The 19,824-nt window shown below is 42.2% G+C and overlaps 1 long non-coding RNA gene across 1 annotated transcript in view; it reads left to right on the forward strand.

The window, feature by feature from the left end:
- The window catches only part of LOC120521063, a 96,883-nt gene that overhangs the window by 52,927 nt on the left and 24,132 nt on the right, over positions 1–19,824 (forward strand). The window contains exon 3 of the long non-coding RNA XR_005631979.1: positions 16,000–16,086. This is a non-coding gene — a long non-coding RNA (uncharacterized LOC120521063). The remainder of the gene's footprint in view (positions 1–15,999; positions 16,087–19,824) is intronic.

Below are 19,824 nucleotides of genomic sequence, written 5' to 3' on the forward strand. Positions count from 1 at the left end.
GATTTAGCAATCGATGTTCATGATGCTTTTCTGACGACCAGTGCCGTCTTCATTGCTGTTTCTCTTCTTCTGACGTTGCCTTCAAAATGAGGCATATCTATTATGAAATGTCATGCCGTGCTTTCACAACACATGCACCTGATTGGCTGACTGTCAATATGAGTGAGGAATTTTGCTCAGACTCTTTAATCTAACTTTTCTCAGATAATGAAGTTCTTTAATATTGCTTCATGTCCGTCTTTTCCAGGCTGTAAACCAGATTGTTGCCCCAGATGTCCATCCGTTAAGTAATCAATAGCCTGAGGCATGGCTCAGCATCCTTTCCCAGGCTGTAAAAACATTTTAGCTCCGTGCTATGAACAACTGTTATAAAAGTGAGGTGTAAGGGAAGAGGATATGCCTTTTTTATTATAATGCCTCCTACATCTGAATTCATCTTGTTGCGATTGACCAAAATATAATACAGAATAAGATGTAGATTTTATACACTGTAACACTCCACCCCTATTTTGGTCAGACAAACTAAGGATGAACTGTGAGTCCTTCAAGCCCTTGGCCGTCCGGGATGGTAGTGTGTTCCCATGCCCTTCCAGTCACCTCCTACTGCCCAAGTACTCGGTCCTTCAAGCAGATTTGGCTCACCAAGGACATTTGAAGTACTTCACAGCTCCTACAATTAGCAGAAAAAGAAAAATTCTTCAGCAGATGCAGTTCTTATGCTAGGATCCCATCAGATATACTGCAGAATTTGCCATTGTCATTTCATAATGATTCCATAAGCATTCTGAATCCTTGGCTAGCTGACTCTAGTAACTCCTGTTGTGTTGTGTTATTTCTGCAGCTCTCGTCTTTATTTCTTCAAGTGACTGAGATGCTGTATGCAAGATGGAAGCTGGATTGCCTAAATCCTAAACACCTATTCCAAGTTCAAGTGGTGTGTCAGTTCCAAATTTAGTGTTTGCCACATTACTGTGTTTGACTTAAACAATTTTAACTATTTACTCCACCCTGGACCCCTAAACACAAGTCCATCTATCTAAATTACAATTGGAGTCGCTAAGTAAACAACAGAAATGTTTTTATAATGTCTTTGCATCTGATAACTGAATACCTGACCCTAGGAAGGAACACGTTTCCTCAGATGAGGCCTTCATCTTAACTATCAAATAAACCAAAGTAATTTCCCCTGCTCAATTTATTCAATCAGTAGAGAGGTCCGACTGCCACCAATTCAGGCCAGAATAAATTGGCACAACCTGTATGGGGCATCAAGTGTCTTTCCATCCAACAGATCATCGCTGGACGCTGCACCCAACAGGCAGACACCCTCTCCTGTTCCCTCCTTGAGCACTAAAAGAGTTTTTCGATCCATTTGACTTATTTCACTACTTGGTGTTTATATTAAATGCCTCCTTCAATTTCTTAGTGTCCTTCCCTGATGTGATCACTTTCCATTCAAAAACTAAAAATTAACTATGACCTCCTGCATTGTACATTATATTACATTTCCATAGTGTCTTATGAATTCTCTATGATTAACTTTACAGTTCTGAACTCTATTTTATACAATGTAGGTTACCAGTTTGTCAAAAGGCCCAAACACTTCTCTAATTTTAGTTGTTCTATTTTGTTCACGATTTCTCTACCTTATTGTTATTGGTAGCACACATTATTGGACCCAATTTACTCACTAAATAATTACTTAACAAAACAGCAAATCTAACATTCTAGTTTAGAATTCAAAGCTGAAATGTAACCAATTCTTTTAGCTTTAATGTCCAGTTCCTTATGTTATATTCCTAGTTTTATGGTTTCCTCTGAGACATGCACTTCCCCCAGTTCCTAACTATGGTAGCCATAACAGACACCCCAGGTGTGAGGTGGTCTGTGGCGTGGTGGTTAGCTCAGGTGTAGTTAGAATGTGACTAGCCTGGTGGAATCCCAGAACTTGGTGCCATTGCCACCCCTTCAAATGCAGTAAACGTTATAGTGCACCCTGAGCACAACTCTTTGGAGGAGCACCAGAGGAATGTTAGCTGCCGTCTTTCTTGCTGGAGCATCACTTCCACAGTCACAGTCGCTGTTGTGCAGCTCCCTGCAGTGCAGCTTCTTGCCTCTAAGTGACTACGATTATAGTCTTTAGGGCATCCAGTACTCCATTTATCCCCCTCTTTGTACTCACTTAGCACATTACAAGCCCTTTTACAGCTTTTCCACCACTAGCCTTCCACTCATGCCCCTTTACTCCTTTCCATCACCCACAAAGCACAGAATATATCTATGACCCCCAACTAATGGGCCTCAAAAAGGTGGAGGGAAATGGCCTGTTTCACAGTTACCATTAAAACACAAGACACTATAGTGACATTTAACTCCCCCAGAATGAACATCGCTGTAAGTCACCTAGTTTAGCATAGTGGGCGATGCACATCAATATACAGGCTATAAAAATTAAAACAAATGCCAAATAAGGCATAACCTTCTGTCTAGGCCTTTTAAACAAAGTGATTCCCTCATAGTCTTTTTGATTGTCTTGATCATTGTCCTCCCTTTGGCCCTATGAAATTCCTAAAAATGTGTCCTAAACTGTCCTGTCTTGCCCTTGAAACCAGCTTCCCTCTGCATGCAGTCCATCCCACGTTATGTGCTCCTGGAAAAGAACACTTGGCTTTTGTCTCTCAGTGTCCTATTGTCTTGTCCTCTGTCCCATGCTTGACAATGATGATGATGATGCAGTCCCACTGCCTCTGTCAGCAGAATTCTGATGCTTGCTTCAGGTCCTAATGTAAAAACTTTGTCGCACACAAATTCAGTCCAAAATAAACAGTCCATTCCAGTTTGAATAAAGTCTGTAGAAATGGATGCAAGAAAGTATTTTATGGCTTTCAGTCAAATCAAGTCTTATGTCCTTTTTTCTAGTAGCCACTGTTTCTCATTTTCTGGATGTTCTTCTAGACTATTAATCCAGACTGTTACCAGATGTAATTCTTAACAGTGCTTCAACCTACCATACCTTGTCCACACCCAGAGTGAATGAAATAGTATCCATTTCTAATTGTGAGAGTGAGACAGAGAGTGCTCACATATTTTATGAAAATGTCTGCCTTCTGTCCCTGCTCCACAATAACTCCTGGAGCTCTTTACCTACCAGACAGACTTAACAAATATGTCACACCTACCTGTCTGTCTTCCTGCTTTGGTGCTCATGTAACAAAGACCCTAAAAACTACCCAGCTGTTAGTATGAATCACAACAGGCCTTTCAGTGTGTCCTCCTTAACATCAAAGCAGCAGCTTTCAACTCAGACCACTATTTAGGTTTTCCATCTCTTTGTGTCAGAAACTAAGCCACTGCCCTCCATTTAATTTCCCCAATGTGATTGTGCTGCTTGAAACACCAATAAGAGTTTCATTCCAACTATTTGCTAAAATGGTTATTCCAAATTCACTTTTAATTCAAATACTTTCAAAAGCTTTCATATCCATACACTTGCTTTGCTTTCATCTCCTGTATTTCTTTCTTTAATTCACTTAAGTTTTCAGTCACATTTTTCAACTCATGCCCTGCACTCTACAATGGCTATACTAAGCCACCAGTTGCTCCACATTCAATTTCTATATCAAATTTTTATCTTAGCACTGGTTACTTTTACCAAAAGTTGTGAATTGACTATTGACGTAGCAAATTTTTATACTGTATAAACATCAGAATTATGCAGAGAGTGCAGTGCAGTAGAGAATAAATGGAAGAAAACACTTCATCTTTTAACCTTCTTTCACTTAGTTTGGCATTGGCTGTTTTTATACTGCCACATGCCATTTTTCATACCAATTGTTGCATTTGACCATCACTGAACAAATGCACAGCATATTGTCACTTACGCTTTCCTCCATTGCCACATACAAGTATCCCTCAGATTATAGCGGCTGTTTCCTTGTACACGGCCTCTCCAGTATACAGTAAATATTGTTTTCTCTGCAGCACTAATCAACACGGGGGCTTTGAAAGGAGTGCTCCCAATAGCCAACTTCATTTCTACTGCTGTAACCTTTAAAGTTATCAGGATGGATGCTACTTCAGTTTTAAATGTAAATCAAAGTTAAAAACTTGCTTTTTACTTCAAACAGTTGTCACAACCCTAATGTGTGCAGGTCTCCACTATCGCACCGCTTATCTCAGTTGCAGGGGACCACCTTTCAAATGCCCACCCCTCACTGAGACCTGAAAACTGCTCCTCCGCCGCTGCTCTCTGCTGCTGCAAGCCGCTCTCCATGAAACACCTCTGTCTGTTCTTCATGCACAACTAACAGCATACTTGAGTGATGGCCTCCTGTCCCAGCTGCAATCTGCTCAGCTATAAGCTGTGCTCCGGTGTGCAGCGTAAGAGCTGCCCGTCCTCGTCTTTCAACAAAAGCGTCTCTCTTATCAGCCAGCATATATAAGAGTGCAGCGGTCTGCGACAAACTAAGTTCTCCTGCATTTCTGTCCTGTTTCTTTGGGTCAAAAGACCCCGAAATCAAAGCACACGCTATGACACTGAATCTGTATGGCATTCTCCTTATACATCGCTACGTGTACTGCTAGCTGCTCGTGACTTTTTGGTCAGGTATTTCTCATCTCTCTTGCCTCCTTATCTAACTGCTTTGTAATAATTAACCATACACAACCTGTCTGACCAGCAGACAAGTGTAGGTTTTCTATTTTCACCGCCTTTGCCTCCACTTTATGCTTATCTGCGTCTTTGACTAATGAATCTGCTGCGGCTGACTCTGCCCTCCTCGAGGAAAGCACAGCGGCCTCTGGTTCGACTCTCTCTATTGCTGCTGATACGTTTAACCTCTACCATGATAAAATTCAATGAAACAAATCACTGCATTAACCTAAGAAGATCTTGCACACATCAGCATAACACAGAACAGTAGTTACTGCAGACACAAACTCCGCACTACTTGTCCCCCATAGTACAGTCGGCCTCATAGAGGACTTGACAAGGACGCACCAGAAATGCAAGCATTTATCAGAAAACTCTGCATGAACGTCACCAGCCTGGTGTGGGTAAGATGATGTCGGATAGCTGGCTAGGAGGTGGTCGAGATGTGTGACGAGACAGAATTGTTTAAGGTGCCTAATAAGATCAAGTGATAAACTCGAGAAACTGCACAAAATCCGTTTTTAAGGATGCCAACAGTGCCGACAGGACCACAAGAAATGAGAAGCATCCAGCACATCACTTCAGGCTGTCATGAGCAGACACAAGCAGTTGGCAAACATTAGGGCCTGGCACTACAACACAAACTGGAAGACACACTGGAAGTGGCACACACAAACTAGGCTGGGACAGAACTATAATAATAATATTTTTTTTTATTTATATAGTGTCCATGCTCTTCACAAAAATTAAAAATAAATTATAGGGATGAAAACCCAGAAAAGGACGCCACATAATATCAGCAATAAACACCAAATACATACCGGAAACACTAAGTTCTGAATTGTTAATAAAAAACAAAAATTAGAGAAACATGCCAACTAGTAGCAGAAAACTATCATTTGTGATATCCTGAACTGCGTGGAGTGTGCATGTTCTCCCCGTGTCTTTGTGGGTTTGCTTCTACAGTCCAAAGACATGCAAGTTAGGAGAACTGGCAGTCCTAAATTGGCCTGTGTGTGGTTGCCCTTTGATGGACTGATACCCTGCCCAGGGTTGGTTCCTGCCTTGCACCCTGTGCTTGCTGGGATAGGCTCCAGCAGATCCTGGTGACCCTGTGCAGGACTAAGTGGGCCAGACAATGACTGACTGAAATGAGAGGAAGAGTCAGAATGCCTGTGTTAGTTGAAGGTCTTACTGTGTTAATGTGTCTGAAGTGAATGGAGTAGCTGATGTCATTCATTTAGGGAGGGCGCACTAGAACTGAACGGCTCGTCACCCACAGTGGACGAGTTAGTCTGGGCCATGGTGAGATGACCAGCATCAGTGGACCTTAGTGGGTAGACATAAGTGTAATGGTGTCCTTATAGCTAATGGGATGCTTGACATAACGTCTTTGTGAAATTGACATACTTCTTTATAAAGCCACCTCCCTGAACATCCTAGACATGAAAGGAGTCCACTGGTCCATGGTGGCCTCCTTGAGGATGCCCACTTGTGCAAACACCCCCTCCAGTTCCTGGATGAATTGGCCACTCACATGGGGAATGGCCTCTGAGTAGTGGGTGCCATAATGTGCCAGGAGTGATATGAATTTGTGCTCCCATGTCTACCCTGATCCACTCGGATGAAATGTACGTCCGTGGCAACGGGATGAGAAGAGTGTCCTCCAATCGGGGTGTCGGTCTTTACTGGCACTCTGAACAGCACCTGAACACTAGGCCAGTAAAATATCAAGGGTTTTCTTATAGGAGTGTGCCGGGTGACAGATATGGGATCAGGAGTTGGTTCCACTCGTCCTCCAGGTGTCCCACCAGCCAATACAGCAGATGAATGAATTGATACAGCATACCATATTGCAGACCTTAGTGAATTGTTATTCCTTTGCTGTCCCAGAAAGGATGAGGGCAGTGAAGGTGACTGAAGCTGCAGTGTGGCTAGAGGGTCTCACGAGGCCTTAATAGACGAACCTCCAACCTTGAGTGGATGTGCCATTAAACCCCTTGGGATTAATAAAGTAACTATCTAGTATTCGGTGGGGCCACATCCTCTTGTAGGAAGTCAGTTTAGTTACACTGGTAACCACATTCTTACCTGCCCTTTTGCATGGCAAGGCCACGTTGCATTGGACTGGTGGCGTGTTGTCCATAGCCAGGCTCCTTTTCCCAGTGGGTTCATGCCATGGTTTCTTTGGGGCTAGTCCAGCCTAGTATCACAATATATGGAGGAAGAGGTGTGACCACCACTTGCATTCTGTGGAGCTGCCAGTGCAAACCAATCCAGTGCCATGCAGTGCCAAGAGACACCATGAATACAGATAAGGCATGTGTTTCTTCACTCATAGTGTAGAGGCAGGACATAAAAGCAAGCAGCAATGGTTATGTTTCTGCCAGAATAAAAATAAGGTTTTAACCAGAAACGCATTTAGTTTAGCCGAGCCTGAAAAGGCAGCAATGAAGGGCGAGCAGTAGCCTCAACTCGGTGCATTTCTCCTTGTGTTCAGCGGCTTTCCATTGCTTTGTTCACAAGATGCCCAGGATCACGGCACTTATATCATCGAAAGATGAGGGGGTGCTTAGTCTCTCTCGTCTTTGCAAGGTCTTTCAGGCCTGAGTCCAGACCTTAGGGACACACAGCCCTGGAGTGTCTTCTCTCGAATGGGCTCTGGCTGTAACCAGCAGGCCGGCTTCTCCCAAATGCCGAATGCCCTGAACCTTAGCTGACCGTTCAGGGTCAAAGCAACATTCCTGACAGTGCTGATCCTGATCTCCCTCTTCAGGGTAACACATTCCTCTACAGTCCTCCCTTCCATATCATAGTAGTGTGCCGTGTCTCACCCAAGAGAAAGGGGGCCATGATTTGTGGCCATTCATGCCATGGCCATCATTTGGGCTTCAGCGCTTTTAAATCGGCAGGAAGGTCTCCAGGTCTTCGTTTGGCCACATGGGGACCAAGAGGATTGCACCCATGAGTTGAGGTATAGCTGCGATTTGTGAGAGACACACAGATCCTTAGAAACAGATTACTGCACAGACCTGGGTTTGAATCCCACTTGTGGCACATTGCTGAATGCCAGAACATATCTCTAAAAGAAACTTAAAATGAATCCAGCTTTGCGGGTGTAGTTGTTTAGTTTTCTTTTTGATTAAACACAAACCTTTAGTGAATGATTGATTGATTTGTCACAGGAACACATGAACCATAAGCATCGTTAAACATCACATTTGGACAAACTGCCTGCCCATTCAATTGAATCAGGGATACAGCAAATAACAATGCATTGCACTTACTTATACGGCACAGATAGTCAGGGGCTACGAATAAAAACGAATAAATATTAGTGCACAGCCTTGGGTTTGTATGTGTTTATACAATTTGGGAAGTAATAGATTCTAGTTGATGCTGAAACTTAATTAATTTGAAGTAGGTGAAAATAAATATTTGGAAATATTGCAAAGGGAAATGTTTATATACTTCACGCAAAACAACTACGTGTTTCTAGTAAAAAGTACAAGACCTTTGTCACACACACCACTAGGTTCATTTTATGTAAATAAGATATGGCAGTCCAAACCTTAAAGTTCTTCCCTTTAAATTTCAGAGGGAGTGATAGAGTCTTGTATGTTTTAATGGACGCAGCAGATGTTCACTTTGTCTATGGCCTGATAAGGGGTCTGCCGGAGGTCACTACCAGAGTCCAACAGTCGGAGGTGTGACCACAGGAGGGCTGGGGTGGGCACTGTTCCCCCAGAGACAAGCCGTGCCCACCCTGCGAAATACTCTCAGTCCAGTGAAAACTCTGGAGAAGAATAACATTTGATTTTCAAAACTGAGTTGCTTTCCAATTGCCCCGTTTGAACTTGGGGCTTTTCCGTCAGTGCCTCCTCCACTAGACAGGCACCGTGCTGCTCACAGTTCACTTGGCTGGACATTTTGCAGCACGTTTTGAACCTGTTGACCGTATTCTTTAATTAAAACAGAGTATATGTTCCATTCTTCTTTTACTTTCTGGTTGGTAACACCAAAGGCTATCCATAGGTGGCTTATTAAAAAGCAGACATCTTCAGCCTCTGTCCTTGCGCAATCTGCTGGCTCCACGGTTGAGCCCAGCACCGCTGCTACCAACACGGAGCACAGCGCACCACGTCGGGAACTGAAACGCCAAAAGATGTAGATAAGCCTACACAATCCTCCAGCTCTGCGCCCATGTCAGGTGATCCAAACCTCTGCCTTCAACAAAATATACAGTCCAGTCTGCATGACTTAAATATGGATAGCCCATCCCAGCCCATTTTAATTAATTATCCCAAGCGCGCATTCGGAAAGCCACTCGGATGTTTTAGTGCAAGCTGGTATCAGTCTCAACCATGGCTTGAATATTCTGTTGTCTGTGATGCCAGCTTTTGCTTTGCCTGCTGCAAATTTAGTGTTTCCAATTCGGACCGCGAGGACATATTCACCAAACACGGCAACACTAATTGGAAAAAAGCTCTAGAAAAAGACGGTGGCGGCTTCCACAAACACACGTCTAGCATCCCGCACGTCAGAGCCATGTCTGCATAGCAAGAGTATCGGAGACGGGTGAAAGCATAGTTCAACTCCTGGGTCCAACCCAGATAGAAGAGAATCGATATTATGTGAAAAGCATTGGGGAGGCCGTTCAGTCCCTTGCAGTCAGTGAACTGGCTCAGTGTGGTCACAATCACGTAGGTGGGGAGGACGGACTTTTCCTTAAGTTCTTTGATTACACAATCAAAAATGATGCCAAACTTGCAGAAATTGTAAAATACATCCCAGACAACGCAAAATACACATCCAGTGTAATTCAAAATGAAATAATTGAGACTCTTGCCAAAATGGTGGTAAAAGATATCAGGACCAAATACGAAAAAGCTGACTCTCCTGGACTTTGCATTAAAAGTGATGGTACCAGGGATCGCTGTGACATTGAGAATTTGTCTGTAGTGATTAAATTTGTCCAGAACTCCATCCCTGAAGAACACCTGATTGGCTTAATTGAACAGAATCAGCTTGATGCTAAATATATTTGTAACCAAATTCTGTCACATCTCTCTGAGCTAGGTCACGGCCCAGACAATTTAGTGTGTCAGTGTTTTGATGTCGGGGGCAAGGCATGGTGTCCAGGCTTTGTTACAAGTACACTCCATATGTACACTGCTACAACCAGCAGCTCCATTTAGCAGTGATACATGCAAAGGAATCAGAACCTCTGGCTAAGAAGTTCTTTGACTGGTCAAATTCATTGAACACATTTTGTTACAGACATTATGTTTCACACACATACAATACGCCCACACTGAAAAGACTTCTAGAAATACGATGGACCAGTCATTATGATGTCACAAAGTCCATTGTCAACAATGAGGAAGCTATAAGGGGGCTTCTCTCAGAGGTAGCAGAGGCTGGCACTGCCCCTTTTGACATTTTACATAGAGACATGTGGTCTTTTGACCCAATTAAAAAAGTAGAATTTCTTCAATACAGGAAAATTCCTCCTTCATGTGCTTGGTGTGCTGAAAGCAGTCAATGCAATTCTACAGGCACATGCAGTGGATTTGTGTACAGCTGTGGAGGTGGTGACAGCGTCACTGGCCACACTGACGGAGATGTGATGCCAATCATTCTGGGAGGAGCGTTTCTCTCAGTTTAAAAGTAGGCTTACCAATTCACTCAAAAGGAAGCTGAAAGTTAATTCACAGCTTGATGATAGTATTGTCGTGTCTACGCTTGGGCATGGTGGCTCTGATGAACAAATTGCTCCTAATCAGACTTTTAAAGGGCTATGTTCAGCCTTCTTGATAGAGCTATTGTGGAAATGGAGACAGGAATCTGTCAGAGAAATGTTGAATTATTGAGGGCCACATCGTTTCTCCTGCCAAAATCAGAATTATTTCTTGATCATTCTCTCCTGAAACCTCTCCAGGCACTTGCAGGCACAGAGTAAAACAGCATGAGTTTGCAAAATGAAATGGCTGTGGCAAAAGCAGTGTTGACCAATAAACTACCAGCTGATGCTAATCTCTCTGAAGCGTGCAAATGCATTCAGCAGTACAAAGAGGCCTTCGCTATGTTGCATTCGCTACATGTCACAGCACTCATCATTGGTGTGTCTTCAGCTGCACGCGAAAGCTCTTTCTCTACCTTGAACCGCATTCTCACTCCACTCCACCGATCAATGCTGCATTCAAGGAGGAGAAATTTAGTCATTCTGGCACATGAGAAAAACATCACAGAAAATGTAGACATGAATGAATTTATTTTAGAATTTACCAAGAGTAACTGCAGACCGGTCCTGTAGATAATATCCAGGTTTTATTTATTTTAATTTATTAATTTATTTACACACACTATCTTATTAATCACTTTGATACAAATGAGAACTTCGCAGACCCTATATACTGCAAGGTAGAAATCATCATCTTAATAAGAAAAGGCAGGGTGCAATGGGCAGAAGAGACTGTCAGGAGTGATCTGTGACAGATGGGTATCAGCAGGAGTGACGGAAGATCTACAGGACGGTAGTGAGACCAGCTATGTTATATGGGTTGAAGACAGAGCTGGAGGTGGCAGAGTTAAAATATTAAGATTTGCATTGGGTGTGACCAGGATTGACCGGATTAGAAATGAAGACATTAGAGGGTCAGCTCAGGTTGGACAGTTGGGAGACAAACTCAGAGAGGCGAAATTGTGTTGGTTTGGACATGTGCAGAGGAGAGATGCTGAGTATAATGAGAGAAGGGTGCTAAGGATAGAGCTGCCAGGCAAGAGAAAAAGAGGAAGGCCTAAGTGAAGGTTTATGGATATGGTGAATGAGAACATGCAGGTGATGGGTGTAACATGAACAAGATGATGAGGACTGTAATTCCAGTGTGGTGATCCCTAACAGGGTTAACCGAAAGAAGAAAAATTAAGAAAAGGAACACAAGTCAAATCAGTAATCAGGCAGGAGAAAAAGCTTGTCCATCTGCACCATTTATTACTCTTCAGCTAATGCTTGAACTGGGAGTATTGTTCTTCAGGAGTGTCAAACTCCAGGCCTGGAGGGCCACAGTAGCTGCAGTTTTCATTCTGACCCTTTTCCTAATTGGTGAGCAGTTTTCACTGCTAATTAATTTATTTTCCCTTTATTTTAGCTGCCCTGTTTCTAAGGATTCATTCTTTTCTTTATTAAATGACAGCCAAACAGAAATGAGACGTGAAACGAGCCAACAGGTGACCAGCTAAATTGGGTCTTCAACCTCCAACCAGTTTCACTCCAACCAGTTTCTTAATGAGAAGCTAATTTTTGCTGTTAATTCAACCCGTTGTTTAATTCCACGGCCTGTTGCTGCTCTCATTCAGCCACAGCAGACATTTGCAAAACTGTTGATTTTCTGTTTTTAGTAGGAACATCGACCTGAGAGATCAACCGTACTGAAGACGTTCACATTTCTTTATTTCCAGATATTGTGTGATGGGCACAGGTGAGCTGGTCACGTGGCGGCACGTTTTGTGTCTCATTATTGTTTGGTTGCTAACCACTAAGGGGCCTGAGTCAAGTTTAAATTAAAACGAAAGGAAAAGAAGTTCATTAACAGCAAAAACTGGTCACGAATTAAGACCAACTAGTCTGACCTCCCTGTTGTAGAGTATGATCAGGATGATCCGAGTATTAAAGGTGTAGGTCAGTTTTATAATGTCACTGTTAAGATAGAATATAATTATTACTATTCTATTTTAGCATTGATGAGAACAATTTGTGAAATTAGTGAAAAGTAAAAATAAATCATACAACATACCAGTTATTTGTTTTGATATATATTATATTTTTACTGCAGTAATTATTGGTGTTTATATACCAGAAGGGCTATCCTGGGGTCTTCTGTAGGGCGTACCGTATTTACTCATGTACCACGCGCCCTTGTGTAAGACGTGCACCCTAATTTGTACAAAGAAAATCGCAAAAATCGTTTTGCCCCGTGTACGACGCACGTTGTGATTGTATAGGAAGCGTTTAGAGAGAGAGTGCGCGTGCAGGTGAGCAGGCGAGGGAGCCCAAGCAGAAGAAGTAAACATGACAGAATTACATTTCCTCATGTATGACGCACACCTGATTTTCTAATGCTAATTTTTGGGGAAAAATGTGCGCATGGTACACACGTAAATATGGTAGATACACACACACACACACACACGTTTATCTGTCTTTTGATTTAAAAATGAACTCACCAAACAGTGGGATGAAAAATTCAATTGGCAAAGATGAAGTCAAGAAAAAACAGTTTTCACTTTCAATGATTTTATTTTTATAATTATACAGCACTTCATATTATTATTACTTTTTGAAGATCATTTTGTAAAATAAAACTATGATTATGCAATTCAGCAATTTATTATATTTATACATTATGATATCTTTACACATTTTGCACACGTATTTAATAACTAATAAACTGCACCGAGAATGTTTCAAAAATAATTTTAAAAAATGTGTACATGAATGTAAATATATAAATCTGTTCATAATCCATTTAGACTACCAGATTACAAACAATATGGGTGGTAAAACAACAATAATCAATACTTTTATGAAACTTTGACAAAATTTAAATATATATTTTTTACTTATTTATCCTAACAAACCGAGGCTCGTGAATAACATTTTTAGAAAGTTCAAAAATAAATGCAGATTGCAAAGCCTGTGTATGCCGACTTTTGCCGGATTACATTAATTGACGAGAGGCTGGCCCGCCCTTTCCAATTATTGGTAGCCAACCGAGGCATCATTCGCCAATTCTTGGTAGCTGAAACGGGTTGTGAGTGGACAATTCTCAGTTGACGATGCGGGCTGCGATTGGCCCGAGCTTTCAATTCTCGGTAGCGAAAACGATCTGATTGGTTCTTGCTGCCAAGAATTACCTCGACTCACGGCTGTTCAGATGCGCGTCAGTCCGAGCTTCAGCCTTGGCTAGCTTGTTCTGTTAGGAGGCTACTTGCAGCTGGGTGAGCTGTTCGGCAGTCTGCTGCACAAACTCTGTAAAGTCTGCCATCAGCACTGTCTCAATATTTCAGATGTCAATGTTATCAACTTGACACATTCCCAGAATGTATGGCCTGATGATTCTGGGTTCAAGAGGGCAGCGTTCTCAAATTGGATCTTTCTCTTGGTACTTTTTGGGCAGTTTCAAATGAGAAGTGTGATCGATGGAAGGCTTAAATTTGACTTAGTGAGTGCTTTGCATATATGGAGCTGAGATGTTAATTTAAAGGTCCTTTGCCCACCGTACCCTAGGATCTTTGAATGGAGAATTCTTGGAGATGGTTTTTATATTTTGTTGAGATGCTACCTGAGAAGTATTGTCTGTACAATAGAGATGGGTGTAAGTTCTGGGAAATTAGGTCAGCTCATTTTAACAAAGCTAATTTAGAAAAACTGTATTGTTGGAAAGTTTGTTCATTAGATGCAAACACGTTATCTATAGAGAGTGGTCAAAGGGTGTTAATACCAAGGGCTTTCCTGAGTATGTCTGAGAGGGTTGAAAGGTAATTATCGTATAGTGGAGCAGCAGACCGCCATACTTTATTGTTCACATGTGTCTGGTAGAGTGCAGCAGTGGGGGGAAGATGATGCAAAGAACAGAAAAAGCAGATTAGAAAACACAGAAAAGAGTGGAGAGTTCATGGCTGAGAGTTCTGCACATATCGGTAGTACAGACCACAGAGCGCTAAAGTCGGTCAGCACGCGGTGTTTCCCAGAGAAGTCCTCGTTTAGCCTGGACATCCACCGGCCAGTTCATTACAGTGACGTTGTGAAAGGTGGGTTTTTATTCAGTGTAAAGGGATAAGGAATAATTGCTATGTCGATGTATGTATGATCTTGTGAACCCGCACTTTGACCACTGCCAGACATGTCAAATGACGTCATCAGAACAGATACAAGGTACATTTGCATGAGCCTTAATAACCCGGTTATTTACAGAAATATTATGCAGAGATTACTGGCCTCTGGAAACCCGTTTAACAGAGGTAGATTTCTCTGTGAGTAACCCGATTATTGCGGCTCACTATGACCTACACACTGAAGTTAATCGGTCATCACTTGCTCATCTTCAGCTAATCCAGAATTTCACAGCCAAGCACCTAACCGGCACACAAGAAGAGAATCGCATCGCAGCAGTCTTAGCGTCTCTTCACTGGCTTCCTGTTCACTACAGGATTGAGTTTAAAACTTTGTTTGCCCCGTCTTATCTTACTGACCTCTTACACCTCAACTCTCCCTCATGACCACTTAGGATGTCACTGGCCATGTAAATCCTTAACTGGCTTATTGTTAAGCATTTTCTAGTCTGCACATGTCCATTGGCGTTCATCAGCCTGCACTTTGTTAGCTTTGCACACACTTTCAGAAGTCATGAGTACAAGTGTCCACGAGATGAATTTCCAGGTGTAAATCTTTGGGCGATCGTATTATTTTTTCTCCTGGCTGTAATAATCTGTCTTAATGTTTCAGAAATCACTGAATACAAGTTGATGAACTGAACATGCAGTGCTGAACTCAGTAGCACAATCTCAAGAGCAGTAGGGTAACACGTTAAAAATAGAAAGCAGAAAAACAGTGCGGCGTGAAATGCTTTAACTAAAATATATTAATAAAGCATCAAGTTGAGGACGCATATCACATAAAACACAAGTGAATTACCACAGGCGTCAAGCTTACTGTCAGCTTCACATTGGCCGATGATGATGATGATGAACTATTGACATTGGCTCTGACGCTGCACCGTTAGGCACCAATCTGCAAAAGAAATGGAAGGATTTTCTGTTTTTATAAATTCTTTATATTGTCTGACAATGACATTCTGTGCAGCTCGCAAGTCCATTAAATTGTTTAGAACTCGCAGTGCTGCACCTTCTTTGAAACGTCATCACTCGTTACAATCGGGCCACCAGGATGCTGCGGTGCCTGTCACTCATAAGTTACAATGGTTTTATTATTCATATCCAAGTTTTCTGACTTGTTTGGTCCACTGAAATATTACACATGAATTTCCTGGCTTGTCCTTAGCTAACAAAGTTTAGAAAGTGCTGGCCTTCGTCAGTTAGTACTATTTGTTTGTTTGTTTGTTTCGTTTCTTGCAGGTTATTTGGGACAGAAAACATTTTGAATCCAATCGTAAGGGAGCCTTTTAAACAACTATTAGCCTCCTGACGTCAAGTTCTGTCTATTATCACTCACACATTTTCCTGTTTCTTCATGTGTGCGCACTGCCTTGCTGGTGGGCAGAGTTATTTGGTGACCTTTGTGTTTGCTCACACCCTCTAACACGTTCTTAATGTTGGTTTTATTTTAGCATCACGAGAAGTCGATAAAGACCATCAACTGGCACGACTGGAGACGTCAAGTAATGGACCCTGTGAAAGTAATGGGAACGTCAAAGGTAATATGAAACGTGAAATGCGTGTTATTAGAGACGAGCTTTGACATTAAGCTGAGCACATACTGACTAAAGAAGAGATGCTTGTGTGTCTGCATCCTCACACCTGCTGCTGTTGTGGAAAAAACCTTTCCTCCATTTTCAAAGAAGTTATTCTTGGAGTGCAGATCAGAATGCAAAACAATTCTTTATTTAAAATACAGTACAATTTACACAAGGGGGGCTGCAGTGGGCTTTAACAGGCCCGGTTTATTGATAGCCCCCAGCCTTGACCCTCTAAGAAGACAAAGAAAAACTCCCATTTTTTCCCTAAAAAGGTTTTTTTTAAGGAAAAATCTTGGGAAAGTTAATTCAGAGAGAGACCCTTTCCAGGTACGTTGGGCATGCAGTGGATGTCAAGAAAAGTGGGATAAATAGAATACATTGCACTGAACAGAAGTCAAGTCATCCTCCAGGCAATCCGACTCTACAATAGTAACATTACACGTACAGAGCAGAACTTAACCGTAGATAATATCCCATAATACGATTCCGATTTGTTCAGAGTCCCCGAGGCCTCGGCCATCAAGCGGCCTCCCCTATTGGCCATTCCACAGCTGAGTCAGTTCAAGTTAAAACCTTTTGGCGTTCCACCAAAAACAAGTTGTATGTTTTAATCCTTCCATTTTCTTTCTGATAAAGGAAAATTTAAAAGCTGACCTTTAGGGAAAAGACAGACTTGAGAGTTTAAAGCAAAGCCCTCTGTCCTGGGAGAACACCCACCAGGAATTGTGCTGTGATGGGGTTCAGTTTAACTGAGGCGGAGAAGAGCTTGTGGCAGGTTAAACCAAGCAGGGCGGTGGGGCCAGGCGGCATCTCGGCTCGGCTCGGCTCTTATTATCCTGCTTGAAGCAGCTCTCTCCAGTTTGGCTTTTTAATAGCTGTGGAGACATTTAATCATGATGCCACTTTCTAAGGTTTCCAGGCCAAGCTGTCTGAATGACTACAGACCAGTGCCACTCACCTCCGTTCCAATGAAATGCTCTGAACATTTGATGACAAACATTTTAAAGTCTTTCCAAGTAACCACCAATTTGCTTACCGTGCACACAGACGTGATGAAGATGCTCAGCTTATTATCGTACATCAGATCTCCACCTTTCTCGATCAGATTTTTCTTCAGCGTTCAATACCATCCAGCCTCGTGTACTGACTGGGACACTGAACAGTAGGAGTGTAAACCCATTTGTCACATTATGGATTCAGGACTTTCTTTGAAATCGCTCACAGACAGTCAAAGTACAAGGGGCTTTTCATTGAGAGGTCAAGCAGAATGGCTCCTCTTAATTGAGAGAGAGAGGTTAGGAGCGGGCGCTGACACAGAGCATGGCTGTACCCACCACATGACAAACCAACTCCAGATCCCAGATTAGGACCCGCGTGCAGCCATGCAACAGGTGTCACCTCAGCACCACACCAGTTCAGATGGACTGGGAACAGTGTGAGGCTTTTTATGGTGGCTATTGAAGAAAGTTACAATATGCAGGCTTTTAAGGCAGTGCAGGCCCCTTCTTCAGGCAAGACATCCTGAGCTGCCTTGAAAGCTTGCATATTGTAATCTTTTTCATTAGAAAGTGAAAGATGTCATTCTGCTGGACTTGTCATGGCAGCCATAATGGCTAACGCGCTACAACACCCTACTACTAAGAACACTTTTTCTAAAGTCATTCATTAAAACGCAGGAAGTCCACAGTGGTGTGTCTTCTCACCATTACTGTTTAGTGTGTGCACAAGTGACCCGCGACAGAACAATGAGCACGGCTCCATTACCAAGTATGCAGATGACACCAGGCTCATAGAAGGCATATCTGGGGGGCATGAACGCCATGTTTAAATCAAGTAGACTGGATGGTAAACTGGCACTGAATGGCAAAAAGACCAAAGAAACAATGTTACTTGATTTCAAGAGGCCGACATCTGCATGTTCACCCATTGCTGTTCAGGGGAGGGCGTAATACGAGGGGGTTGTACCGTGTTAGCCATTATGATTGTAGTGTCAAGTCAAGTGAAATGACACCTCTTATTGGCTAACTAAAAAAAAGATTACAATATGCAAGCTTTCAAGGCAACTCAGGCCCCCCGCGAATATAAATACTTGGGAACTAACGTAGATAACAATCTTAACTGGAATAGAAATACAAACTCAAACTATTTAAAGTAGACAAGACCTCATGTTGTCCTTTTGTCACAGTCTGATCCCGTCTGTTATCACTTTCAGCTTCATTGCCTGGTTTAGTGGTCTGACAAACTCCAGCAGATTACTAAGCATGCAGTTAAAGTTACTGGCACTGGCGTAGATGACCTGGCCAGTGAGTGTCGGAGGACAACGCTAAAGAAACTGGAAATCATGTCAACTGATAACAGACTTCCATTACATGTAGAAGTGAACTTCAGTAAATGAGGAAGGATCGTCACTTTGAAAAAAACACACAAATCGCTCGTGAAATTCCTTTCTTCTTTGTGCCAGACAACTTTTCAATGAGGAAGAAAATCGTGAAGGTGTGATGTGTGTCCTGTAACCGTTTTGTGTAACTCTGCCTTACCTCAGCCTGCCTTGTCAGATGTCATGTTTTCTTGTCTAAACTTCACTAAATAAAGCAACCTTGAATAGCTGTAGGCTCAGAAATCCTGGCACAATTATGGCACCCATATTCATTGCAGCATTTAATGCCTTATTAATCTGGAATGAAAATGTATAAATACAAGGATTTACCAAAGCATTTTCTATTAAAGCCAAAAAGCATTGCACTTAATTTTGGAGTTTACTTTTTATTTTCAGTTGTTATCTCCTTAGGCGTCGGTAAATTCCATAATTCCAATGGTGCGTGTCACAATTCTCACAACTCCGGCCCCTTTGTCAAGCGAGCTGTAATGGATGAAGAAGGGGCCCGAGTTGCCTCAAAAGCTGACATATTGTAATCTGCTCAGTTAGCCAATGAAAGGCGTCACTCAGCTGACTTCTCACTCGATGTTGTAATGAATATCTTAGAGCACAGACGCACTATAATGTGAGTGGATTGGAGGAAGCAGTGAATTCCACGTCAATGAGGTGTCAGTCTCCAGAAAGTTATTTCTACAGTGTGTTGTACTTGCCGTTATGATAACTAATCTTTTACATTTTAAAATCCTATTTGAAGTTGTGTTTCTGTTGTTATTGCCACAAAGTTACCAGAAAAGATCTGGAATATTTATTAAAAGTGGAAGAAACAAAATCTTTCTGTCAAGTCATCTCAGAACGTACTGATAAAGGCTAAGAGTTGCCCGGTGTGCTGAGGTGCTTGTTCCATTACTGCGGTCATCCTGCTTGAACTCCACTGGTGGTCTGCAGAACACAAATGTTTGAGTAGAGATGGAGTAGCAGGTAGACTGTTGCTCATCCTTTGTGTTTTTCTTATTTTCAGTCCCTCTGAAAGTGCCACTACTGAAATGCCGCAGAGCCTGTGACGGTGCCCAGTGTGCCGTTAACCTACTAAGTGCCTCTGCTTCGATTTATAGAAATGATAACCGGCTTTTGAAAGTCTCAGGCACATTTTTGTAAGAATTTCAAATAAGAATGTCCAGTTTTCCCTGTCTATTTGTTACACTCATGCTAAAATGACATATTTCAATTGTTATGTTGTTTGTTTAACTGCAGTTGTCATTTTTACAGTGTTGTTTCATAATGGAGGAAGTCAAATGTGTATCGCTTTTGCTGTTTGCATT

This window comes from Polypterus senegalus, chromosome 2, assembly GCF_016835505.1.
Source record: "Polypterus senegalus isolate Bchr_013 chromosome 2, ASM1683550v1, whole genome shotgun sequence".
Taxonomy (NCBI): Eukaryota; Metazoa; Chordata; class Cladistia; order Polypteriformes; family Polypteridae; genus Polypterus; species Polypterus senegalus.